Raw genomic sequence first — 26,724 nt, forward strand, 5'->3', positions numbered from 1 at the left:
AGGAGATGAGAAGTGAATAAGATGTAAAAAGGATCCTGAGAGGCGTCTGCCAGCCTGTTGTGAGGAATGGCTGCAGATGCCAAGGTCAGTGAAGAAGGAGGGGGAGGAGTAATGCTGCTCCTGGCCAGAATTCCCCTGCAGCCTGTGGTGATGACCATGGTGGAGCAGGTTGTCCCCCTGCAGCCCATGGAGGTCCACGGAGGAGCAGAGATCCACCTGCAGCCCGTGGAGGACCCCACGCCAGAGCAGGTGGAGGCCTGAAGGAGGCTGTGGCCTGTGGAGGGCCTGCTGGGGCAGCTATTCTGGACGGACTGCACCCTGTGGAAGAGATGACCCACGCCGGAGCAGTTTCACGAAGGACTGTGGCCCGTGGGAGGGACCCCACGATGGAGCAGAGGAGGAATGTGAGGAGTTCTTCCCCCGACCATGAAGCAGCGGCGTAAAACAACGCGTGATGAACTGACCGTGACCCCCATTCCCTCTTCCTCCCTGTGCCGCTCGGGGTGGGGGAAGGTAGTAGAGATAATGTTAAGCCCAGGAAGAGGGAGGGGTGGGGGAAGGTTATCTTGTTCTCTGTCTCATTCTCCTGCTAGTTTTAGAAATAAATGAATACTTTTCCCCAAGTCGAGTCTGTTTTGCCCGTAACAGTAACTTTAAGGATTTCTCCCCGTCCTTATCTCACACCTCGAGCCGTTTTCCTTATACCATCTCCCTCTATTCTCTTGGAGGGTGGGGGGAGCGAGTGAGAGAGACTGCGTAGTCTGGTCCCAATCATGTCTGAACTACGACACTCTCCAGTTTAGTGAGAAGGATGTCATGTGGGTGTAAAAGACTGTGTCGAATATTTGTCTCAACATTGTCGAAACATCAAACCATAGGACTAGAGTCTTCCCGTTATCTTGCAAGAACCTGAATGCAGAGCTAATTCTGAGAAATTTAACCCTAGCCCCCAGCATGCTCCCAGAGACCGTGATGGGCATACATATCACCGCCAGGTGAGGGGTGCGGCCAGGAAAACCAACTCTTGGAATACAATGAGTATGCAATGAAACAAACATAAAAGGGGAACAAACATCAAGGAAAAAAACATTGACGGAATCAACATCCACAGAACCAACATCCACGGAACCAACATCGAAATGACCAACATCGGACAGATCATTCCCCCATCAAGTGAACTGGACTGTCGGTACGCCGCAGCTCCGTGGTGGCAGCTATTGCAACTGAAACTCTTTTCCCTCTTTCCTTTCTTTCTCTCTTTTCTCTTGCATTTACAAACTTCTTGTCGGGTTAATAAAGTCACCTGGCTCTTGACTCGTTTTGAATCTTAATTCTGTTCCCAAGAATACGAGCAAAACCACGCTCCAGTGTGTGAGAGGTTGGTCTAGCTGCCCCTAGCCTCCCAAACTTGTCTGAGGTCAGCTAGAACGTAAGGGGGCCTTCCTCTCATCCGAAATCGGAGCATGACAGTGGGACAGTGACAAATGCCTTGCACAAGTCCAGGTAGATGATATCCATTGCTCGTGCCTTGTCCACCGATGCTGTCACCCCGTCATAGAAGGCCACCAAATTGGTCAGGCACGATCTGCCCTTGGTGAAGCCATGTTGGCTGTCACCAACCACCTCCTTGCTCTCCATGTGCCTTAGCATGGTTTCCAGGAGAATCTGCTCCATGACCTTGCCAGGCACAGAGGTGAGGCTGACCGGCCTGTAGTTCCCTGGGTCTTCCTTGTTCCTCTTTTTAAAAATGGGGGTTATGTTCCCCCTCTTCCAGTCATCGGGGACCTCACCAGACCGCCACGACTTCTCAAATATGATGGCCAGTGGCTTGGCAACTTCATCCGCCAGTTCCCTCAGGACCCGCAGATGGATCTCATCAGGTCCCATGGACTTGTGCACCTTCAGGCTCCTCAGATGTTCCCGAACCTGCTCCTCCAGTACAGTGGGCGGTTCTTCATTCTCCCAGTCCCTGTTTGTGCCTTCCACAGCTTGGGTGGCGAGACAAGAGCCCTTACTGGTGAAGACTGAGGCAAATAAGTCATTGAGAACCGCAGCCTTCTCCATGTCCTGGGTAACCAGGACACCGGTTTCCTTCCGGAGGGGGCCTACATTCTCCTTGGACTTTCTTTTGTCCCCTACATACCTATAGAAGCCTTTCTTGTTGTTTTTGACATCCCTGGCCAGATTCAATTCCGTCAGGGCTTTAGCCTTCCTCACCCGATCCCTGGCCACTCACACAGCCTCTTTGTAGTCCTCCCAGGCTACCTGTCTCTGCTTCCAACCTCTATAGGATTCCTTCTTCACTTTCAGTTGGTCCAGGAGCTCCTTGCTCGTCCACACAGGCCTCCTGGCCTTTTTGCCCGACTTGTTCTTCATCGGGATGCACCTCTGCTGAGCTTGGAGGAGGTGCTCCTTGAATGTGGACCAACTTTCCTGGGCCCCTCTTTCCTCCAGGGCTGCCTCCCATGGCACTTTGTTGAAGTTGAACCTCATACAGTTCACCTCGGCCCATCGGTCCAGCCTGTCCAGATTCCTCTGCAGCACCTTCCTACCCTCGAGCAGATCAACACTCCTGCCCAGTTTGGTGTCATCTGCAAACTTACTGAGGGAGCACTCAATCCCCTCATGCAGATCATTGAGAAAGATATTAAACAGAACTGGCCCCAAAACTGAGCCCTGGAGAACACTGATTGTGACCGGCTGCCAACTGGATTTAACTCCATTCACCACAACTCTCTGGGCTCAGCCATCCAGCCAGTTTTTAACCCATCACAGGGTACACTTGTCCAAGCCATGAGATGCTAGCTTCTCTAGGAGAATTCTGTGGGAGACAGAGTGAAAGGCTTTGCTGAAGTCCAGGTAGATAACATCCACAGCCATTCCATCATCCACTAGGTGGGTCACCTGGTTGTAGAAAGAGATCAGGTTGGTCAAGCAGGACCTGCCCTTCATGAGCCGAAGCTGGCTGGGCCTGATCCCCTGGTTGTCCTGCATGTGCTAGGTGAGCACACTCAAGATGAACTACTCCATGATCTTCCCGGGCACTGAGGTCAGGCTGACAGTCCTGTATTTCCCCGAATCCTCCTCCCGGCCCTTCCTGTAGATGGGCGTCACATTGGCAACCCTCCAGTCATCTGGGACCTCCCCTGTCAACCAGGACTGGTGATAGATGATGGAGAGTGGCTTGGCAAGCTCCTCCACCACCTCCCTCAGTCCTCTTGGGTGGATCTCATCCGGCCTCATAGACTTGTGTGTGTCCAGGTGGCATAGGAGGTTGTTAACTGCTTCCTCCTGGATTGTGGGGGTTTCATTCCTTTGTCCCCATCTTCCAGCTCAGGGGGCTGAACACCCTGGGGATAACTGGTCTGCCTATTAAAGACTGAGGCAAAGAAGTCATTAAGTACCTCAACCTTTTCCTCATCCTTGGTGACACTGTTTCCCCCCACCTGGCATGCAATAAAGGATGGAGATTCTCCTTGACTGTCTTTTTGTTCTTAATGTATTTATAAAAACATTTTTTGTCTCTTACAACAGTGGCCAGATTGAGTTCTAGCTGGGCTTTTGCCTTTCTGATTTTCTCTCTGCATGACCTAATGAGTTCCCCATACTCTTCTTGAGTTACCTTCCCCTTCTTCCAGCAGCGTGTCGTAGTTCAGCCCCGATCGGGACCAGACTACGCAGTCTCTCTCTCACTCCCTCCACCCTCCGAGAGAATAGGGAGAGATAATATAAGAAAAAAAGGCTCGAGGTTTGAGATAAGGACAGGGAGAGATCCTTAATGTTACCATTATGGGCAAAAGAGACTGGACTTGGGGAAAACTATTAATTTATTACTAAAAATAGCAGGATAATGACACAGAGAACAAGATAACTTCCCACCACCCCTCCCTCTTCCCAAGCTTAACATTACCTCTACTACCTTCCCCCCACTGAGCGGCACAGGGGGGAAGAGGGAATGGAGGTCACGGTCAGTTCATCATGCGTTGTTTTACGCCACTGCTTCCTCATCGGGGGAACAGGGGAAGAAGTCCTCACATTCCTCCCCTGATCCATTGTGGGGTCCCACCCACGGGCCACAGTCCTTCATGAAACTGCTCCGGCGTGGATCATTTCTTCCATGGGGGTGCAGCCTCCTTCAGGCATCTGCCTGCCCTGACGTGGGGTCCTCCATGGGCTGCAGGTGGATCTCTGCTCCTCCGTGGGCCTCCATGGGCTGCAGGGGGACAACCTGCTTCACCATGGTCATCATCGCAGGCTACAGGGGAATCTTGGCTGGGAGTGGCATTACTCCTCCCCCTCCTTCTTCACTGACCTTGGTGCCTGCAGCTGTTTCTCTCACCAGAAAAATTCTTCACAACAGGCAGGCAGATGCCTCCCAGGATCTCTTCGCATCTCATCTCTTCTCCACTTCTTGCAGCTGGGCTGGGCCAAGTCGGACCCAGACGGCCGCCCAGCGGGAGACCAGAGTGTCTAAATGTTCACTTAGCTTCCAGTTAAGTAACTGACTGTTGCAATTTTCTTGGCAAGAAGCAAAGGGCTGCAAGATATATTCTTCTGCATGTTTTCATGGCACTCTTACTGCTCACATCTATTAGAGCTCAGGGGAATGAACTACACAAAATCCTTCATAGATTCATAATTCCCCAGCTCACTTTTTACAGTAAACTTACTTCAAAATAATCTTTAAATCAAAACTTATTTTATATTATTAATGAAAAAAATGGCTGAAGAAGGAAAACACTTACGAGGTCTGTTGAGTCTGTGTGGCTGCTGGTCTACAGGAATTCACTGCGATCCACAGTGCCCTGTCCTGAAAAGAAGCCTCACAGGGCTCCTCAAATTTAAGGAGCCTTTGACATTTCAGAAATTGGCACTTCCCTTTCACAGCTTTTCCCCCCTTCCCTAACTGTCTATGCCTTTGAAATCTTTTATTTTGTTTTATGCACAATATATTGACACCTTTCAGATGATAAAAGAAATGCACTATACATGACAGAGAATTCCTGCCTTCAGTGGTAAGTTCACCTCAAAATTTAGAAATGAAATAAAAAATTGAGATGTAGAGGAGCAAATCTGCGAGCGACGGAGGAATGTACGACAAAGACTCAATATGAGTAATAAGCGTAGTTCGTTTTATTAGTCCCGGGTGCGCATATTTATATTGCTAAGATAAAATACGCCTACTAGTCATTGCGTGATTGGCTTAAGCTCTAATGGTTACATTTACATATCCCTCCTACTTGCAGTTAGCTAATCTGGAAAGTCCCGTTAACCTGGAAAGTCCCATACTTTTCATGTTTTCACTTTCTCAAAGTTGTTTACGATCTTCTTCAAGGTTGCTTCGTTTACTTTCTCACAGGAAGCTTCATTACTTTCTCACAGGCGGCCTCATTATTTTCTCACAGGTGGCTTCAGTACTTTCTTACAGGCAGCTTCAGTACTTTCTCACAAGCGGCTTCAGTGATGTCCTTGAGGCCTGCTGCTCACAAACATAACAATTCCATTCGGTCTGGATTGTTCACTAAGTGCCCCTGGTACTCCAGGTATCCAACAAATCCCCCTTTTTGTTTTGAACAATCCAGACCCACTTATGCGCTAATAACAAAAAATCAATGGCTGCTAGATTCTGCAAAAATATCATGACGCATACTATCCATGTCTTCTAATAATCCTGATAACATGCTAGAGGTTAAATTCATTTGCTTTTGTGCCCAACAAGCTAATTTATTTAAGTTAGCTAAAGTTTTTGCAGTTGCTGCCCAAGGAACAAATAAAGATAATGCTATCCGCTCAGCTGTACCCAACAGGGTTAAATTGCTGTCACAACGGGGAGTCAATATTTTTAGCAATCTTCTTGCTCGAGTATGATTCCGTAATGTTCTCATAGATGGAGCAAACATTATCAATTTTCAAAAATAACATGGTCCTCCTATGGCCCTTTTTGGTACTCCTGACCTTATTTTACTACAATATCAACTCCCTCTTTTTTTTTTTTTTTTTTTTTTTTTATGAGCCAGATTGTCTGTATTGAGTTGTCAATCATTTTTTGCAAGCATGGTATGTTATGCCTAGTATGATGCCTAGTATCACAATTACAATTTTAACCAAGGACAGCAACCACCCAGTTATGCTACACACAAACTTAGTTAATAAAATTACTGATCACACGTTATACATATTCATGATTACGAAACAAAGCTAAGTTTCACTACCTTCTAGTAATTTTCTACTATAACATTCTTCTACTATTATAGATATAACAACTCCAGTAACTTATCTATAAGAGCAATGACTAGTTTTCTGCAGGCCTCTGTTGAAACAAGCCATAAATTCTGCTAACAATGTTTTGTATCTTAAAGCTTCCCTTCTCATTCCATGGCTTTCTTCCTGAGAGCATGATTGCATTCCTCCCCCAAGGTCGGTGTGCTTTCACTGATACCATACTGGCTCAGCGAAATACCACATCTCCCCCTTCTTTGTTTATGAGAAGAGGCTTGTTTCAACACTTTATCTGTTAAAGTCTGCACACATTTTAAGACACAGAATATAGATCAAAATACATATATAAAAGGAATGAATAAGCATCCTACAGCTATTAGTAACAAGCTTATATCAAGTCACCAAAAGATTTCTGAATATATCAAAAATATCACTTTGTTGCAGTTTTTGTACTCCTTTTTGCAAGTTTTGAATACTTTTGTGAATAGATTCCGAATGATCAGACAGATTCATGCAGCAAAGCCCATCAAAATCCTGACAATCATGATTTTGTGCTAATAATAAAAAAATCTATTGCTGATCTATTCTGTTACTAACCCAACTACGGCAAAGACACCGCTGAGCAAGAGGATGATGATCAGCCGGGTCAGAGCAGAGAAGGGAGGCAGGCGCAGCACCTTCAGGGCGTCCCCTGTTGTAAATAAAGTGTGCTCTGGGTCCGTCCTCTCCCCTTCACTCCGAGCCACCTCTGTTTATCCCCTCGGCAGATTCAGTGAAAGAGTACTGACTAGGTGTTGCTGTATGCGTGGCCAGCGCATGCAACAAGGCCTGACCAGATGTTGCTGCATGCATGGCCAGCACATGCAACAAGGCCTGTCAAATATGTGCTCTGCAGGCTAACAGCGGTTCTGTTTTGTAAAGTAGCATAGTATATAGAATCTACATCAGTTAACAGCGTTAATAGTGCCGATGCAGTTGTATTTATTTGTTTAGCAAGCCAACAGCCCAATTTATTTAGCATAGTTAACGCCTAGGCACTTGCCACACCAGGTGTAAAGACTGAAGCAGCAATAATCTTACTTAGTTTCCAAAACTCTGTATTATCTTGGCAATCAGATTCAATGCTATGTATGCTTTCTTTACGTCTTTTATGCTGTCTGGATTTTGATATGTGCTCGCATGATTACGTCACGCTGTGTCGTTGCAATGTATAGATCTTAAAGCATTTACAATCATTACCCCTCTACAAACATTAGCTCTTGAATAGTTAAAAAAAAATAGACAGAAGTCCATCTTTACTGATCCAAAAAAGTTCCATCTTTTGTAGTTTTAGCACTCAGCACTCGTGGCTGCTGCTGTTTTACACAGAGTTGCCGTCCTACCGGTATCTGGCAGGTCAACCAAACATGTTCTGAAAGGCTTACCCGCAGATGATAAAGACAGGGATCCACTTGTTTACTGCTCCTGTAAAGACATGAGCGTATCCCTTCCCCCATGTTATAAGAGGGAACGGTCCTTCCACTTATACAAAGCTCGACTCAGACAGGAGTATCTGTTAACCATGTCAGGGGCAGGGGGGTGGGGGCGCCTGGCGGCGGCCGTGGCCCCAGGCATATAAGAGAAAAGAAAGAAAAAACCCGAGGTTTAAGACAAGAATAGGGAGGGATCCTTAAAGCCACTGCTACAAGCAAAACAGACCATCACTAAAACCAAAGCAGGATAAGGAAAAAGGGAACAAGACAACCTCCCCCCACCCCTCCCTCTTCCCAGGCTTAACACCATCTCCACCTCCCTCCCCTGCCCCATGAGCGGGACAGGGATGGGGGGCGGGAAGAGGGAATGGGGGTTACAGACAGTTAATCACACGCCGCTTCATTGATATCAACGGTTTAACTGCTGCTGCACCTAGAGCAGCAGCCATGACTGGAGCCTTTTCTTGTTCTAACATTCGCTCGGCAGCTTCCAGCAGTTGCCCTGTACTAGATCCTTTTGGCAGCACACTAAGGGCTCTCTTAGTTTTTTCATTAGCATTATTAAAGGCAAGCATATCTAAGAACATTGCTTTCATGTCATCATCCAGATCAGGGTGAGCCATAATTGCAGTGTGCAACCGATCAATAAATTTCCCATATGGTTCTGTGGGACCTTGCCTTACTGACGTAAAGGCAGGTCCGGACTTTTCATCGTACACCCTAGCAAGCGCTCTATAAGCCAAATCTTGGCCCAGTTGTAACACTTCGGTAGCAAATTGCGCTTGCCAATCAGATCGTGTGTAGGGTCCCGCTCCCATCAGCATTTGAGTTTGCACCCCGAATAATGGATCACCCTGTTGTCGAGGAGTTGCAGTTGCCTTATCACAAGCAGCCTGCCAGTGCTGAAAGAACTGCAGCTGCTGTGACGGTAGCAAAAGCATCTGGACAATCATTCTAATATCATAAGGAGCTGTCCTGGTTTTGGCAGGGATGGAGTTAATTTTTCCTCTCAGTAGCTGGTATGTTTTGGATTTTGTGTGTGAAGAATGTTCATAAACACCCTGATGATACCAGTTGTTGTGAATGAGACCAAGGACACCGTCCTGCTTTCCAAGTCTCGCTAATTTGCAGATGCAGGAAGCTGGGAGAAAGACAGACAGCATAATTGATCCAAACTGGCCAAAGAGAGTATTCCATGCCATAAACGTCATGCTCAGTATATAAGTGGGGGCAGGCGAGGGTGGGTATCTGCCTTCCTGGCATCCATCCTTCCTGCTTGTTTTTGCTGGCATCGTGCCCCCTACCTTGCTGGCTCCCTTTTGCTCCTTTGCTTGCTGCTTGGTTTTGTTTCCGTGATCGCTGCTCGGGACGGGCTCTATCGGTCATTGGGACATCGGGTGGTGAGAAAACACATATTGTTCACTTTGTATATTTTTAATATCCTTATATTCTGTTATTATTGTAGTTTTCCCTTTTATTTTAGTAAATTGTCTTCATCTCGACCCACGAGTTCTCCTTCCTTCCCAATTCTCTCCCCCATCCCCCTGGGGAGGGGGAGAGTGAGTGAGAAACTGTGTGGTGATTTGGGCTAAACCATCACAGGAGTTAACAACTGTGACAAAAAAATATGCTGCAACACAGATTGAGTATATGATGATTTTAGCCCATACTGAGTAACTGCATTTTTAGCTTCCTTCAATATTTTCCAGTCTAATGCTTGCCACACACCTCTCCCAGTATTATCAGTCACAAGTGGAAATGCCATGGGAAAAGGCTGTCCTTCTATCACGGCATCTCGAATCACCCCTTTCCACCACGCTGTTGGATTCGGATCCCCGGCCCCTCCCGCCGGCGTCCCTTGCAAAGGTGCAAAAAGACTGATCTCACCCGATGCTCCATTCGGAACGAATAGGTTGGACGCTGGCAGGTCTCGATGTGGCACAGGCGAAGGAATTGACAAGTTTCCCAGTGACGCTTCGAGGCAAACCTCTAGGGCTTCCAGCCTTTTTAGCGTCTCTTGCAGCTGTGCATCCTTCAAGCCGGATGAATGTTCATCCCCCTCTTCCTCACGCCGTGGTGGCAGGGAAGAAGGTGGTAACGGGGGATAAACCGGAGCTGTTGGCGCCGGCGAAAAGGCTCGTGACTGAGCCTGCACTGGCGCAGTGTGGCGGGGTGCCTGGCGGTGGTACATCTGATGGTGGTGAAAAGCCTTTGGCAGTTTTTCCCTCTGGTGCCCACATATCTATAGTTATAGGGGCTGTGGCTGCATTTCCTGGAGTCCTTGCTGGGGCTCGAACCCCCCCACCCTCAGCACCAGCCGGGGTGGCGGCAGGGCTCGTTAAACCCAAGAACAGCATGCTGGTAGCGGAGGTGGACCCGCCAGCTGGAGTTAAGGCTGCAAAAGCAGATGCGGCAACTGAACGCTCGGCTTTCATGCTTATCAATGTTTCGTTAATTAGCTTCCACATGGTGGAGAGTTTGCTCGCCTCCTTTGATCCTTTACTTTTTTCATCCCACAGCTTTTTTCCTATCTTTTCCCATGTCGGGAGTTCAAAAGGATCATCAACTGTGGGGATTAATTCCCTTTTCTTTGCCCACTGCAGCAAAGCTTCTAGGATGGCCAAGTCATAACTCAGTCCTCTCATAAAGAGCATAATAATTCTAGGGCTACCTCCTTTTCCATTACTGCTGGCAGTTTCACAATTGGCGCTCCCTGATTAAGGCGCCCCTTTTACTCCCTGATTAAGTACTCACAATTGGTGCTCCCTGATTAAGGCACCCCTTTTTTGCAGCTTGTCCTGTAGCCCTGGCAGACGGCGAACCCCTGTTTCAACGGTTCAGGCTCCGGATCGTCGCATCTGAAGGACAAATGCGTAGTCTATCTTGCCCCCCGGTCACTGCTCCCGGTGCTTCTCTGCCTCCGCCGCTCCAATATCAGTGTCTTCTAGTAAGTTCCTGTTCGGGCGCCATTTGCGAGCGATGGAGGAACGTACGACAAAGACTCAATATGAGTAATAAGCGTTGTTCGTTTTATTAGTCCCGGGTGCGCATATTTATATTGCTAAGATAAAATATGCCTACTAGTCATTGCGTGATTGGCTTAAGCTCTAATGGTTACATTTACATATCCCTCCTACTTGCAGTTAGCTAACCTGGAAAGTCCCGTACTTTTCATGTTTTCACTTTCTCAAAGTTGTTTGCGATCTTCTTCAAGGTTGCTTCGTTTACTTTCTCACAGGAAGCTTCATTACTTTCTCACAGGCGGCCTCATTATTTTCTCACAGGTGGCTTCAGTACTTTCTTACAGGTGGCTTTAGCGATGTCCTTGAGGCCTGCTGCTCACACACATAACAATTCCATTCGGTCTGGATTGTTCACTAAGTGTCCCTGATACTCCAGGTATCCAACACAAATCAGGGAGGTGATAAAAAATTCAAGAATGATTTTTCAGAAGACAACAATATGAATAGTTTATCTTCATTTGAGCTTGGGATTTAGAATTTATTTCAAAAATAAGACATCTCATTTGGTGTTGTGACAGATTCTATCCTCATTAATGTACACAGTCAACATCTTTATTATTATTTAATCTCTATAAAGTCACTGTGGAGTCTGATCTCCTCACCATGTACAGGAGGTCTATTGGAGAAATTCCAGTATGAATGGGACTTTTCTAGACACCAGAAGTAATCTCTAAACATAAGCATAAACAGAAGAAATTGAAAGAAGGAGAATACCCTTCAGTGATCCCAGTCAGTGTCCCTGTCCTCCTCTTCTGTCCTTCCCCATCCCCATCACACAGCCCTGTGTAAAATTCATAGAGGAGCTAGCCAGTGAGTCCAAGAAGTATGAATTTTGGCAGTGACATTTGGAATGTCAAGTGCAAAAGTGAAATGGAAGACAGAAATGGTTGCAAAATATATCCCTTCTGTTTTCTTGGAAAGCAATAAGTTTGCAGCCAACACATTTTTCATATTTAACTTTGGTTTTCAGTTGCATATTCTGATCAGGTATGTCTTAAACTGGAAATTAATTAGTCAGTGTTTACAAAATATCTAAACAGAACCAGTGAAGTACATCTGCATACTGATGAGACAGTATCTTAAGTCTTTGTAGTCAGAGACGGGATTTAAAAAAACAATGTCAAGAAATTCCAGATGAGAGTCTGCCAGGCAGTTGGCCTGAGAGAAGAAGAGTCCAGAGGGAATGTTGTAATCTTGCATTTGACAGAGCAAGCACCTGATTCAAAAGCCAGGAGGGAACATTACCACTGTAGCTTTGCAAAAGACAGAACAGCAGTCTGGCAGTGGTGATTATTTTCTGTATCTCTAGGTATGGAACATACGGAAAAGCTACAATTAGGAAAAAAGCTCCTAAATTATATTGATCAGAACAGGAATGTATGAAAGCCTGTGATGATACTGGGGAAAATATCAAATAATATGAAAAGTGTATTGTGTTCATCTTAGGGGATTTTTCAGACTTTGTCAAAGGCATCATGGCTTGCTCTACACCCGCCATTGTTCAAAGAGGGCTGAACTCTGCTTCCTCATTAATGTCAGAATGTGAGTTCCCTACAGAAATCACTGAAAATGCATCAAAACAATTCCTGCTCTCTACTGGCCTAAGTGCAAAGGAAATTTGAGCACAAATATTTCACATAGCAGACAATGTATTGGTTTCTGGTCAGAACACATGTTCAGTCATCTTTAAAGAGCATTAAAGAAATATTAATGTTGTTTTGAATTTTTAAACTAAATATTCTAGGGATTTAGTGCTGAAAACTTGAAATTTAAGCAAGTAGTGTTAGTGCTGCATGCTAATTTGAACTGGCTGGAGAAAAGACAACAGGTAGAAATTTAAATTATATTCACAAAATCAGACCAAAATAGTCTTAGAAAACTGAATCTGGATGAAGTCCATGGATTTCTATGAGCATTACTCTTAAAATCTGTGCATAACTTGTGAAGAATAATATTAGTTCTGTAAAATTCTTTAATTTGTGCTGCCTAATTCTAGAAATGGCATAGTGGTCTATCCAACACAAGCATAGCTCACAAACCTAAGGGAAAGCTTTTTTTCTTTTTTTATGTACATACAAATCATAGATTCACTTAGCAGTGCCATATACATCACTAGGTTTTGGAGTGAGAATTACTGTGGATAAGGGACAAATCTGCCCCTCTACAGGCTCCACTTATCTCTGTAGCTTTTCAAACACTACCCTATCTTCTAAGCTTTGCTCATGTGAGCATAATGAAAAAATCCAGGCATAACACACACTACTGGAAAATCAACATATTTGAAAAGTGGTGCATTCCCTAGAAAATCGTATCCACACACCCATCATTGTTTATACAGAGCCTTTCCCAACAGCTTATCACTCTGGTCAATAATCTGCAACTTCAGCCTATTCCCGGAGCTCTTTGTCACCATCAGGCAGAATCATATGATGCAATTTGAAGCCTTGGAGCTTGATTGCAAATCAGTGTCAGATATTAAGATTTATTTTACTTAATTTTGCTTCTTAGGGCACTACAGTAGGCAAAGAGAATTATTTACATTACCAACTTTAAATATTTATGAAAAATAGATCAAAGTTACAGAAGACTGACTAGATAGACACAAATAAGACTAACAGCACTCTGTATCTAATCCCAGACTCCATTCTGCCACAGCAACTAGTTCATTAAAAAATTTCTGTATCCCTGGTGCACTTTTCATGACAACATAAGTTTTTATTCAAGTGAGTGAGCACAGATGGGAGCATTTGCAGAACTTTTTTTGTTCTGATTACTTTGTTAATAAAAAAAAGATTTTGTTAAATTGATGCCTACTGAAAAGATGGAAATAGAGCTAATGCAAGCCTGGTAGAAGTGCTCACAGACTGGGACTGTCTTATGCTCTGTACTCAAGCAAAACTCCAACTGGCTTTATTACTTTAATCTTTCCTTATGTTCAGCATCTGGCCAGAATGTATTGCATTTCACTGAAAAACAGACAATCTGTTGGGTTTTTTTCTATTTACTTCTCCATCTAACTGACTTGAAATGGAAGAGAAAACACCAAGGCACAGCTAATGCCCAACTATGGATAACGGAATAAGACGTAACATACAGTGAAAAATACAGAGCTGTGGAAGTAAAGAACTCAGCTTTATTGCTACTTCATATACTAGTTCCTTCTATGATCTTAATTTGCTTTATCTCACTTTGGACCCTATTTTGTGTAGCAGAGACAAACTTACCTATGCTTAAAAAGGGCTTTGAGAACTATAATGAAAATCTCTATAGAATTGCTAACTGTTCTGGTTTAATTTAATAAGTTTTGGTGACTCACTATCTATTCAAAAGCTCCGTGTATCTGGCAGAACATCACAGGAGACACTTGCAATAGGGAAAAGTCACCATCTTACAGTGTCTTATCTTTTTTCCACTGAAGTCAGTGGGCATTTTGCCAGTAATTTCAGATGAAGTATGTCTATTCCCATAATCTCCTTTGAAAATTACACCCAGAGGAGAAGACAAGTAAAACTTAAGTGCTCTGAACTGCACTGAATTTTGTGCCAGCATCAATGCTGGAAACTTGCTTTGTTCTTTCACTGCTAAAAAATATAATCCCTTAGGCTTTACATTGCAGTCACTCTCATTTATAAGTGCACTAACATGGTCTTATCACATATTTCTAACAGGACTCGTCGAAGCACAGCACCAAGTAACTTGAGCTGGCTTTGCAAAAGGAACTCACACTCAACACAGACAACCCTGTGCAAAGAAATAAATCCTACTGGATTTTAGCAGGCTCTATAGGCATCTGCATCACAGTAGTTGCCATAAGAAGGAACAGATCCCAAGATATCCTATAATTTTCTGATTTTTCTATTTTCCAAAGCATATTTGCTCCACATTTCCTAGGTAGTGGAAAACTGAACTAATTAATTCTTAATTGATAAATATGCAAGTTTGTCTTGAAAAGCTTGATATTAAAGGGGAACAGAGTGGAATTTAGCCATCAAGGTACCCAGAGGTGGGTGACTGCCACCACCTGGCCCAGTGCCAAGGACACAGAAGGAGCAGCCTGAAGCCAACAGGATAAAAGTAAGTGTTAACTTTTTACTTTTCCCATATCTTTGTACACTGGATAAAGAAAGCAAGCTGATTGCAACATCCAAAAAGAGAAGACAGTCTAAACGTTCCATTTTAAGTCATCATTTTGTGACCGCCAGTTTGAATCCTCAAACTGAAATATGCTCATTTACCTTTGGATAGTATTTCAGCAGCTGTGTATCCAGTTGCAAGCATGAATTTTAAATGAGCAAACTTCCCCCCTCCTCCCTTTGATTTAAAGAAAGAAACTGAGAAAGTGGGTGCACCCTGGGCTGCATCAAGAGGAGCATGGCCAGCAGGTCGAGGGAGGTGATTCTGCCCCTCTACTCTGCCCTGGTGAGACCCCACCTGGAGTACTGTGTCCAGTTCTGGAGCCCCCAGCATAAAGAGGACATGGACCAGTTGGAGAGGGTCCAGAGGAGGGCCACGAAGATGATCAGAGGGCTGGAGCACCTCTCCTATGAGGACAGGCTGAGAGAGTTGGGGCTGTTCAGCCTGGAGAAGAGGAGGCTCCGGGGAGACCTGATAGCGGTCTTCCAGTACCTCAAAGGGGCCTACAAGAAAGATGGGGAGAGGCTGTTCAGTAGGGCCTGTTGTGACAGGACTAGGGGTAATGGTTTTAAAATAGAGGGAGGTAGATGAGGGCAGTGAAACACTGGAACAGGTTGCCCAGAGAGGTGGTGGATGCCCCATCCCCGGAAACATTCAAGGCGAGGTTGGATGAGGCTCTGAGCAACCTGATCTAGTCAGGGATGTCCCTGCTCCTTGCACGGGGGTTGGACTAGGTGACCTTTGAAGGTCCCTTCCAACCCTAACCTTTCTATGATTCTATTATTCTACAAAATTAGGCAGAGATTGTTCGTACGGTAGCCCTTGGGGCGGTCTGAACTAGAGAAGATATTAAAAACATACTCTACACTGCAGCCAGGGAGAATGGCCCTACCTGGAGTCTTTGGCAGAGAACATCAGGGGAGACTCGAGGTTGAACAATTGCTCATGAATCCAAGAGTGAGGTCACAGAAGAACATCAAAACAACCAGCAAGTGGATCGGGCTGCTAAGATTCAAGTTTCCCAAGTGGACCTAGAATGGCAACACAGAGGTGAACTATTTTTAGCTTGGTGGGCCCATGACACCTCAGGCCATCAAGGAAGAGATGCAACATATAGATGGGCTCGTGATCGAGGGGTGGACTTGACCATGGACACTACTGCACAGTTTATCCATGAATGTGAAACATTGACGTAGTTTAGCCCTGATCAGGACCAAACTATGCAGTATCTCTCTCACTCCCCCCACCCTCCGAGAGAATAGGGAGAGATAATATAAGGAAAAAGGCTCGAGGTTTGAGATAAGGACAGGGAGAAATCCTTAAAGTTACCGTCACGGGCAAAACAGACTCGACTTGGGGAAAACTATTCATTTATTACTACAAACAGCAGGAGAATGAGACAGAGAACAAGATAACCTCCCCCCACCCCTCCCTCTTCCGGGGCTTAACATTATCTCTACTACCTTCCCCCACCCCGAGTGGCACAGTGGGGAGGAGGGAATGGGGGTTACAGTCAGTCCATCACGCGTTGTTTTACGCCGCTGCTTCATTGTTGGGGGAAGAACTCCTCACATTCCTCCCCTGCTCCAGCATGGGGTCCCTCCCACGGACTACAGTCTTTTGTGAAACTGCTCTGGCATGGGTCATCTCTTCCATTGGGTGCAATCCCTCTAGAACAGCCGCCCCAGTAGGCCCTCCATGGGCCACAGCCTCCTTCAGGCATCTGCCTGCCCCAACATGGGGTCCTCCACAGGCTGCAGGTGGATCTCTGCTCCTCCATGGACCTCCATGGGCTGCAGGGGGACAACCTGCTCCACCATGGTCATCACCACAGGCTGCAAGGGAATTCTGGCCAGGAGCCGCATTACTCCTCCCCCTCCTTCTTCACTGACCTTGGTGTCTGCAGCCGTTCCTCTCTGCGGGATACAGGGACAGGCGGGTGGGAGGTGCCTGCGAGCACCAGGGGGCGGACCTAGGGATCACGGGATCAGCGGGCGGTCGGGTGTATGATTAGCGCGCGGTATATAAGGCTTTGTGACGCAGCAATAAATTGGCATTCAGAGCTAGACACCATGTGTCCGTCTCTTGTGTCCCTGCGTAGGGAGATGCGCAGACGGACAGGCGCCTAAGCCGTGTTGCCGATCGAGAGGTGACAATTGGTGACCCTGACGTGATAAGGCAGGCCTGCGTTGGTGAGGGAGGCGCGCGGTAAGGCGTCTCTGTTTCAGCTGCTCGATATGACTTCGATGGAGCAAGTGGTGAGTATGCTGAAAGGCATGGGGCAGCAGGTGGAGAGCCCTGTGCATAAGAAGGACCTGGACTCGCTCTTCCGTTGGATGGTGCGGACAGGTATAGCGGCCGCTCCTTCTCACTGTGTGAGTAAGGGGGCCCTCAAACAAACAGCAGAGGAACTATTCCAGAGAGCCTGTGCTGGGAACAAAGAGGCTCTCGGTCTTCTGCCGGCATTAGGCTCCCCGGCATTAGGCTCCCTCCGGGCCATGCTGGAGAAAGCAAAAGACTGCAGGGGTGCGTGGCAGGCGGCATATGCTTTGCTGCGGCCTGAGGCAAGAGAACAGGAACCACCCAGGAATGTCCCTTCCCAACCCTCTAACAAAGGACCAGCAGGGGCCGTGCCCGAAGGGGTTAGTGGGGCCAGGCGCCAGGCACCGCTCCCAAGCACCTGCTCGGTTGCAGGACGACCGAGCAAGGAGGCGGGCAACGGACAAGGGTGGAGGGAGGGACAGGGTGGGGGAACGAATTGTGAGAAGGTTTGCGTCCCAGCTAAAGTCGTGGAGGGAAAAGAAAATGGCGGCGGGGAAGAAGATGGCGGGAGGGGGGGCGGAGAGCCGTTACTGGAGCCGTTTACAGCGCCGCTCGTCTGAGTGTCAGATGTGGGGAAGAGAGGGTGGTGGTGCATACTGGGGTTTGGGAAAAGGGGGATTGGTCCGGATTCCCGAGGCGCCTCCAGAGGGCACCGGCTCTGGAGCCAAGGGGATGAGTCCCCTCTTCAGTGCGCCCCCGCCATACGGGGTACCCATAGCAGGGCGAGAGGGTAAGGCGCTGCTCCTAGAGCGAGCAAGGGAAGAAATACAGGAGAAAGAGGGAAGAGAGAAAAGGCTTGAGGAAAAGGTAGAGGAGTTACAAGAAGAAATGAAGTGCTTGGTGTGCAAAGAGGGGACACCAAATAAGGACAGGAAGAGAGCTGCAGCAGAACGCTGGACAATCACTGCACGGGAGCGCGTGCTTGCTGATTGCACGCTGCAGCCTGAGGAGGGGCCAGCGCGAACGGCATATCCAGTGCTGATCCAACCAGGGGGGAACCGTGCTTGGAATCCACTTGATTACAAGCTTTTAATGCAATTGCAGAAAGCTGTGACAGAAGGGGTATCATGGGACCCTCTGCACAACTGCTGTTGGACACCATCACCATGGGCGGCCCGTTAATATTTGATTGGCGACAATGCGCTCGCACTTGCCTTACTCCTGCTCAAGTCCCCATCTGGGAGCAGATGCTGCGAGAGGAAGGGGAAAAGCTGCTATTGCAGGCGAGAGATGAGCCAGACCATCCCATTTATGGGGCCCACATAGATATGTTGCTAGGCACGGGACCCTGGCTCGCTCCGCAAGATCAAGTTGATTTACCACTTCCTGTGTTAATTGCTGCAGCTGGGCTCGGGCGACAAGCCTTTGAGCGTATGAATCCTGTACTCTCAGGGACACCAAGTTATCTCCATATAAGACAAGGCTCAAATGAGACTTTCGGCCACTTCGCAGACAGAGTGCAAACTGCAATAGCAGGGTCCTCTCTCCCAGCAGCTGCACAGGAAGTGCTAATGCGAGACTGCTTGCGTACAAACTGCTTAGCGGCGTATAAGCAAACTCTTGCAGCGCTCCCGGCTACGGCTAGTGTGGGGGATATCATCCAGCGAGGGTGCGAATTTGGTCGCACACAGGAAACAGCACCGCTAGCTGAGGCCTTGCAAGCTTTTGCAGTGCAGTTGACTGGCTCCAGCGGGGGAGGTACTTGTTTTAATTGTGGAAAAGCAGGTCACCGAGTAAAGGAGTGCCCAAAGAAGAAAGGACGAGGAAACATCATTTGCTGGGTGTGTGGAGGCCCTCATCGAGCACGAGAGTGTCTGCAGAGATTCCGAGGTGATCAGGGAAATGGGGGGGCCGGATGGAACAAGGGGTCGCCCGCCTGGCAAAACGCCTGGACCCCACAAGCAGCCGCATGGACGGGCCCGTGGGCGGGGCCCGAACCCGAGCAAGAATAGAGACAAAGGCAGCCCAGGTGGGGGGTGGCTCCTCTACACTAGTGCCCCTCGCCAATCAAGTTGAGGCCGGGGCACGGGTGGCGGGACATACGGCTCTTGAACAGGGGTATGAAATACCACCACAAAAAAAAACGATGGACAGAGGGTGGCAGTTACATCCCTGCATACAGAGACTCAAGAGAAAAAACCCTTACCCTTGATTGCACTGACATTTGACGTGACTACTCGACCCAAGGTACAGGTTCAGGTTTCTCTGGTAGGTTCACGACACCACAAACCTGCTCAAGTTACGATCACCTTCTTGGTAGACACTGGGGCTGACGTGACTACCATCTCAACTACTGACTGGCCCCGAGATTGGCCTTTGGACACGGGATCAGTAACGGTGGGGGGCGTGGGAGGAAAATCCGGGGGTCATCATAGTACTCTGCCCCTCACCCTGCGGTGGGAGGATGGCGGGATGTCGCGCACCTCCAGCCCATTGCGCCCTTATGTTCTGAGCATTCAGATCACCCTTTTGGGCAGGGACGCCATGGTCGGTGCTGGCACTGTCATACATTTTGGTCTTCCGCAGGGTTTTTAGTGGGGGCCGCTGGGGACATCCCTTGTTGGTGTCTGCAATGGTGATCGGATGACCCTCTATGGATTCCTCAGTGGCCCCTACCCCAAGAAAAATTGACTGCCCTATGGGACCTTGTACAAAGAGAAGTGCAGCAGGGGCATTTAATACCATCAACTAGCCCCTGGAACAGCCCGGTATTCATCATAAAAAAGAAATCTGGTAAGTGGCGACTTCTCCATGACTTGAGAGGGGTCAACGCCACCATGGAGGCAATGGGGGCGTTGCAACCAGGCTTACCTCTTCCATCAATGTTACCCCAAGATTGGCAATGTCTTGTGATTGACCTGAAAGACTGTTTTTTCAGCATTCCTCTACATCCGGAAGACACGAAGCAGTTTGCCATGACCATTCCTGCCGTGAACAACCAGACACCGGCTCAGCGTTTCGAATGGGTGGTGCTGCCACAAGGCATGAAAAATTCCCCAACTATTTGTCAAATGTTTGTACATGCTGCTTTGCATCCGGTGAGAGAGCGTTATCCCGATGTAGTTATCATCCATTATATGGATGACCTCCTCTTCGCAAGTGCCTGTCTGCCTCCGGCCCTGTTGACCACAGTCAGACAGGCTTTGGCCTGTTTTGGCCTTGCAATAGGAAAAGAAAAGACGCAGACAGTGCCACCGTTTAAATATTTGGGTACTGAGCTCTCTCCCCGCATAGTAAAACCACAAAAGCTCTTAGTACCTACAACGACTGTGACCTCCCTCCATCAGCTACAAACACTGGTGGGCGGTATACAGTGGTTGCGGCAGTTTGCTCCCTTAAGTCCACAGGAAATGCCTCAATTGACAGATCTCCTAAAAGGTGACACGGATCTGGCAGCTCCACGAAGACTGGCAGCAAAACACCGACAGTTGTTAGCTGTTTTCTTTGAACGCCTACAACGCAGTGCCTTACGGCGGCGGGATGCAACACGGGGCATCCAAGCGCATCTCCTACTACAGGCGGCGGGAGCTGTCATTGTGCTGCATCAGGGGGAGGTTCAAGCCGCATTGTTTGGCTATGTCACTGCACCTAAAGTTGCTTTGCCTCAGTGGGATACACTAATTGCCTTAGCGCTTCGCTGGGCTAGGGATCGGGTGCTTGCTGTTGCAGGGTTAGAGCCTCAACGAATCACCATAGAGGTAGACCTGATCTCCTTAGACAACATGCTGCGGTACTCCTTGCCTGTGCAAACCGCTCTTGCGGGATATCAGGGCTGCTTCGCTGCCTCACCATGCACACCTTATGCAGACCTGTTCTCCCTGGCGACGGTGATGCCCATACTGCCTGTCTTAGACCAACCGGTGGCAGGCCGCACGGCGTTCACTGACGCTGCAGGGAAAACAGCACGCTATGCTGTTGCCTGGCTCGACCGCGGCAAGTGGAGATCTGTGGTACAAGAAGACCCTTCCTGTTCATTGCAGCAGCTTGAGCTAAAAGCAGTATGCTTAGCTTTGGAGGTTTTTCAGGATGAACCCCTTAACCTTGTTACCGATAGCCAGTACTGTTTTCGTTCTGCTCGTCTCTGTCGTTCCTGCACTGAACCCCAAACACAGACGGCAGTATTGCTATACAATGCCTTGTCGCGCCGGCGACATCCTGTCTTTATTATGCATGTCAACAGCCACACCGAACTCCCAGGTTACATTACAGCAGGGAATGCTCAGGCTGATGCAGCCTGTTATGTGGCCCTTTGTGACTTGCATGCTCAGTTCCACCAGTCGGCCCTTGCTTTACACCGCATGTTTGGCCTCCCCCTGCCTGCTGCCCGGGAAATAGTACAGGCATGCCCAGGATGCCGTACGGCACCGGCATTTGCCCTGGGAGTTAACCCAAGAGGACTACACCCCAATGAGATCTGGCAGATGGATGTCACAGATTACCCAGAATTTGGCCGCTTTCGCCATCTGCATGTAGCAGTAGACACTTGCAGTGGAGTGATATGGGCGTCCACCTTGACAGGGCAAACAGCGCATCTTTGTGTAAAGGCTCTTCGTATGGCCATCGCGGTTCTGGGAGCACCACAAGAACTGAAAACGGATAATGGGCCCGGGTACCGCAGTGCCACCTTTGAGAACTGGTGCACTGCATGGGGAATCCGGCATGTGTTAGGTATTCCCGGAAACAGCACGGGTCAGGCCATTGTTGAGCGGGCACATCAGACCCTGAAGACACGGCTATGGGCTCTTAAAGAGGGGGGAAACCTGACGGGACCTGAACTTTGTCCCCATGCGGTACTGCTATGTGCCCTGTACAGTCTCAATCACCTAGAACGCCGTGCCCAAGACCATCAGTTGACGGAGCGGGCTCCCATGGGCATGGTCTTTGTCTGCAAAGAGGACGGGTCGTGGACCACAGACCCTGTTCCCCTGCTGGTCCAAGGACGAGGATATGCCTGTGTGCAGACCCCTGCGGGGCCACGGTGGTATCCTGCTCGATGGGTTAAGCTGGCACTGGGTGACCGCCACTCATAATGAACAAGGCTGTTTGCTACTAACATATTCCTGTCATTTCAGATGATACCATTCCTGCTCTTATGTGGTGGGGGTCTGGAAGCGGGTTATTGGCAGAGGTACGCCGAGCAACGGCACTCAGACATCTGTATTCTGATGCATGGCCTGGCTGACCCAATAATCACCTGTGCAGTAGGTTTCCGCACGTCCCCTAATGGCACCTGCATCCAAGGCAATACCAGCTACAAGAAATGCACATTGGCTGACATATCCAAAGGAGTCAACCTCTGGAACTGCAAATACAATTTCACAACGGTGGACGTTCAGGTCAATTTCTCAACAAACTGGAATGCCACGGTCCTTTGGGAAAATTAGAACAGCTTCAACGTCACACTTCACAGTGACGTAAACAGTACAGCCAGCAGATGGACCAGGGCAGAAAAACGTGTCATGGGCGGCTGTTATCTGTGCGGTACGTTCGAGCTGCTAATGAACGCTGCTCCCATTTCGGCCGTGGAGCTCCAACCACCTTGGATCACGGAAGGCATGATCCGGAATCGCTCGGTACCATGGCTCTGGATAGGACCACCTGGTCTGTCGAAGTGCCCTATAGACTTTTTACTGACAGACGGCGTGCATAGATGGTCTTTTCCGATGAAAAGCTCTAGCAAGGGCAGTGAGGTGGAAACTTCTTTGCTCGTGCCTAGGTACCAACCCCCACAGAACATCCACCTCCCAGACCCATGGTGGCTATTCTGTGCAAACCGCACTGGCTGGAAGACGATAGCGAAGAACACAACCTACGGCCTCTGTTCTCTTGGGCTGTTACTTTGGCCCGACAAGCGTACGGTGGCCAGAAAAAGGCGAGAGATTACAACACAGACAACAAGCATCGCGGCAGACTGCCAAGAGCGCGTTAACCTGCCGAAGTCCGGCCTCCGTATTTTCCTCTCCATGTTTCTACCTCCTCTCCTTTCGGCCTGGACCGCCAATAACATTGATAGCCTTGCCTGCATTGTGGCAAAGAACGCAAACCGTACGAAAGAAGCTATTGATGTCCTTACGACAGCGTTGCAAATCTTGAAAGATGCACATACACAGGCTATTGATTATGCTCTTACTGCATTGGGCTCTGGTTGTTCTGCATCGCCGCCACCAGCCCTGGCTTCCTACTGCTGTGTTCGCGCTAACGGCACAGTCGAAAATCTCTTAGCTCGTGCTACGGCAATGGGCCAGGAACTGGGCAATACCTCACAAAAAATTAGGTATCTAAATGGATTCTCTTGGAGTTGGACCTGGCTCACAGGACTCATTGGTACTATACTGACGTGGGTTATCATTGGCCTACTCGCTATTTGCCTTTTGCCTATGCTTCTCCGATTCCTGGAAGGTATGATCCGCAGACACGTTGTAGGCATTCATTATATGATGCTTCCGGTAGATGTTGACACAAATAAAGAGCATGAAGAGTCAGAAGCACAAAAAACCGAGATAGCTATCACATACGAGCAGCTCTAATAAAGGCAATTTGCTCCATTAGGGAACTAGCAACAAGAAAGCAGAGATTATGAAACGGTAATGGGGGTACACCGCAGGACATAAAGAGGGGGGAGATGCGGGATACAGGGACAGGCGGGTGGGAGGTGCCTGCGAGCACCAGGGGGCGGACCTAGGGATCACGGGATCAGGGGGCGGTCGGGTGTATGATTAGCGCGCGGTATATAAGGCTTTGTGACGCAGCAATAAATTGGCATTCAGAGCTAGACACCATGTGTCCGTCTCTTGTGTCCCTGCGTAGGGAGGTGCGCAGACGGACGGGCGCCTAAGTCGTGTTGCCGATCGAGAGGCGACACTCTCACAAGAAAAATTCTTCACAACAGGCAGGCAGACGCCTCTCAGGATCTCTTCGCATCTTATGTCCTCTCCACTTCTTGCAGCCGGACCGAGTCGGGCCCAGTCGGCTGCCTGGCGAGAGGCCAGAGGGTGAGGCCTGCAAGGCCCATGAGGCCTGTGCCTCCCCCTCTGCGCCTCTGCCCCCGCTCAGCTTCTTCACATCTTCTCTCCTCTCTTTTTTTTTTCTGTTTTCCCCTTCTTAAATACGTTATCGCAGAGGCATTATCACGGAACATTCTGCTACCAATCGGCTCGGCCTTGGCCAGCAGCGGGTCTGCCCTAGGCCCGGCCGAGTCCACTGAACAAAGGGGAGCAACTTCTAGCAGTTTCCTACAGAAGCTACCACCTTAGCCCCCACCCTCACTAAACAAAACCAGAACAAAAATGCGCTTCAATCAAAGAAGCCAAGCGGTTCAAGCCTCTGTGGTATGGAGGATGATGGCTGAAATATAAATATGGAGAGGCCTGGCAAATTGATTACATCACACACCTACTAACTTGCCAAGGCAAGCGCCATGTGCTTATGAGGGTAGAAGCAACCACTGGGTGGCTACAGACATATTCTGTACCCCATGCCACCACCCGAAACACTGTCCTGGGCCTTGAGAAGCAAGTTCGCTGGTGACATGACACTCCAGAAAGAATTGAATCAGACAATGGGACCCATTTCTAAAACAACCTCATAGACACCTGGGCCAAAGAGCATGGCATTGAGTGGGTATATCACATCCCCTATCATACATCAGCCTCTGGAAAGATTGAGAGGTATAATGGGCTGCTCGAAACTACACTGAGAGCAATGGGTGGTGGAACCTTCAAAAACTGGGACAAACATTTAGCAAAAGCCACCTGGTTAGTCAACACTCAAGGATCCATCAATCGAGCTGGCTCTGCCCAGTCAGAACTTCTACATACTGTAGAAGGGGATCAAGTCCCTGTGGTGCATGTAAGGAATATGTTGGGGAGGACAGTCTGGGTTATTCCTTCCCTGGGCAAAGGCAAACTCATCTGTGGGATTGCTTTTGTTCAAGGACCTGGATGTACTTGGTGGGTAATGTGGGAGAATGGCCAAGTCCATCAATCTCAAGGAGATTTGATTTTGGGTGAAAACAGCCAGTAATTTGAACTTCATGATGTTAATGGCTTTTTAGTACCGTATATCATCACTTCTGTAGTTATTATTTTTTATATCAAAGTTATTGCAGCAAGAATCACCCAGATCAGTGAAGAACGATATTTAATGAAACTGAGTGGTGATGGAACCATAACTGGCGCCCACCATCTTCCTCGAGATCAACATCTTCAACTCGCAGGCCTTGGACATGATACACAAGCCATGCCAGATGTACCAGCTGTGAGCTCCAGATGCAGCATGCAACAATCCCACACTACAGACCATCTCTCCTGCCCTGAAAGAATATTATGACAGATGGAATCCAAAGTCATGGACTAAATGAACTCAACAGACTGAGGGAATATCTGTGTGTATATATCAAAGCATGACATAGACGGTATGCAATAAGGGGTGGATACTGTCCTGGTTTCAGCTAGGATGGAGTTAATTTTCCTCTCAGTAGCTGATGTGTTTTGGATTTCAGATGTGAAGAGTGTTGATAAACACTCTGATGATATGAGTTGTTGTGAATGAGACCAAGGACACTGTCCAGCTTCCCAGATTTCACTGATGTGCAGAAGCTGGGAGGGATATAGCCAGAGTAGTTGACCCAAACTGGCCAAAGAGAATATTCCATGCCATAAACGTCACATTCAGTACTTAAGTGGGGGGATGATCTCACTTTTTTTTTTTCTCTCGCTGTTCAGAATCCTTCCGGGATCGTTTGCAGGTTTTTTTTTCATTCCATGATTGCTGCTTGGGACAGGCTGTATCAGTCATCAGGTCGTTGGGTGGTGAGAAATTGGGCATCATTTGTTGGTTTTGTTTGTTTGGGTTTTTTTGTTTGGTTTTTAAATTATTATTGTTCTTTTTCTGTTAGTATTATTATCATTATTTTATATATGTATATATTATTATCATTTCTTTTGCTGTCCTAGTAAACTGCCTTTATCTCAGCCCAAGAGTTTTCTTTTCTCCCTGATTATCTCCTCAGTCCCCTGGGGAGGGGGAGGGTGATTGAGCAGCTGTGTAGTACTTGATTGCTGACTGTGGCTAAATCATGACAGGGCTGCAAGGCCCACAACATTCGTGCCTTCCCTTCTCTGTCCTCTGCTTCTGCTTCTTCACTTCTTCTTCATTTTTTTAAAAATTTTTTTCCCCTTCTTAAATACATTATCACAGAGGCATTATCACTGAACATTCTGTCATCAATTGGCTCGGACCTGGCCAGCAGCAGATCTGCCCTAGACCTGTCCGGGTACACTGGACAAAGGGGAAACTTCTAGCAGCTTCTTGCAGAAGCTGCCACCGTAGCCCTGAAATGACCAGGTCTGATTAACAGGCCTGAGCCAGAGCTGAACCATGGATGATACATATTGCATTGCTATGTTCAGCAGGATTGTGTTGAGAGAAGGAGTTAAAGAAAGTTTAGTAGGTATGGCATTGATTAATTATTGCTGTGCATCCTAAGGAATCAAGTTGATAAATAGTGCTTAATGTTTTGCCAACCACTTGCTTAACGATTTGCTAACCATTGT

At 47.9% G+C, this 26,724-nt stretch overlaps 1 long non-coding RNA gene across 1 annotated transcript in view; it reads left to right on the forward strand.

The window, feature by feature from the left end:
* Positions 1-326: 326 nt before the first annotated feature.
* Positions 327-26,724, forward strand: part of LOC147596813 (uncharacterized) — a 73,854-nt gene continuing 47,456 nt past the window's right edge. Inside the window, exon 1 of the long non-coding RNA XR_015261332.1 lies at positions 327-513. This is a non-coding gene — a long non-coding RNA (uncharacterized LOC147596813). The remainder of the gene's footprint in view (positions 514-26,724) is intronic.

This window comes from Chlamydotis macqueenii, chromosome W (genome assembly GCF_036417535.1).
Source record: "Chlamydotis macqueenii isolate bChlMac1 chromosome W, bChlMac1.mat, whole genome shotgun sequence".
Lineage (NCBI taxonomy): Eukaryota > Metazoa > Chordata > Aves > Otidiformes > Otididae > Chlamydotis > Chlamydotis macqueenii.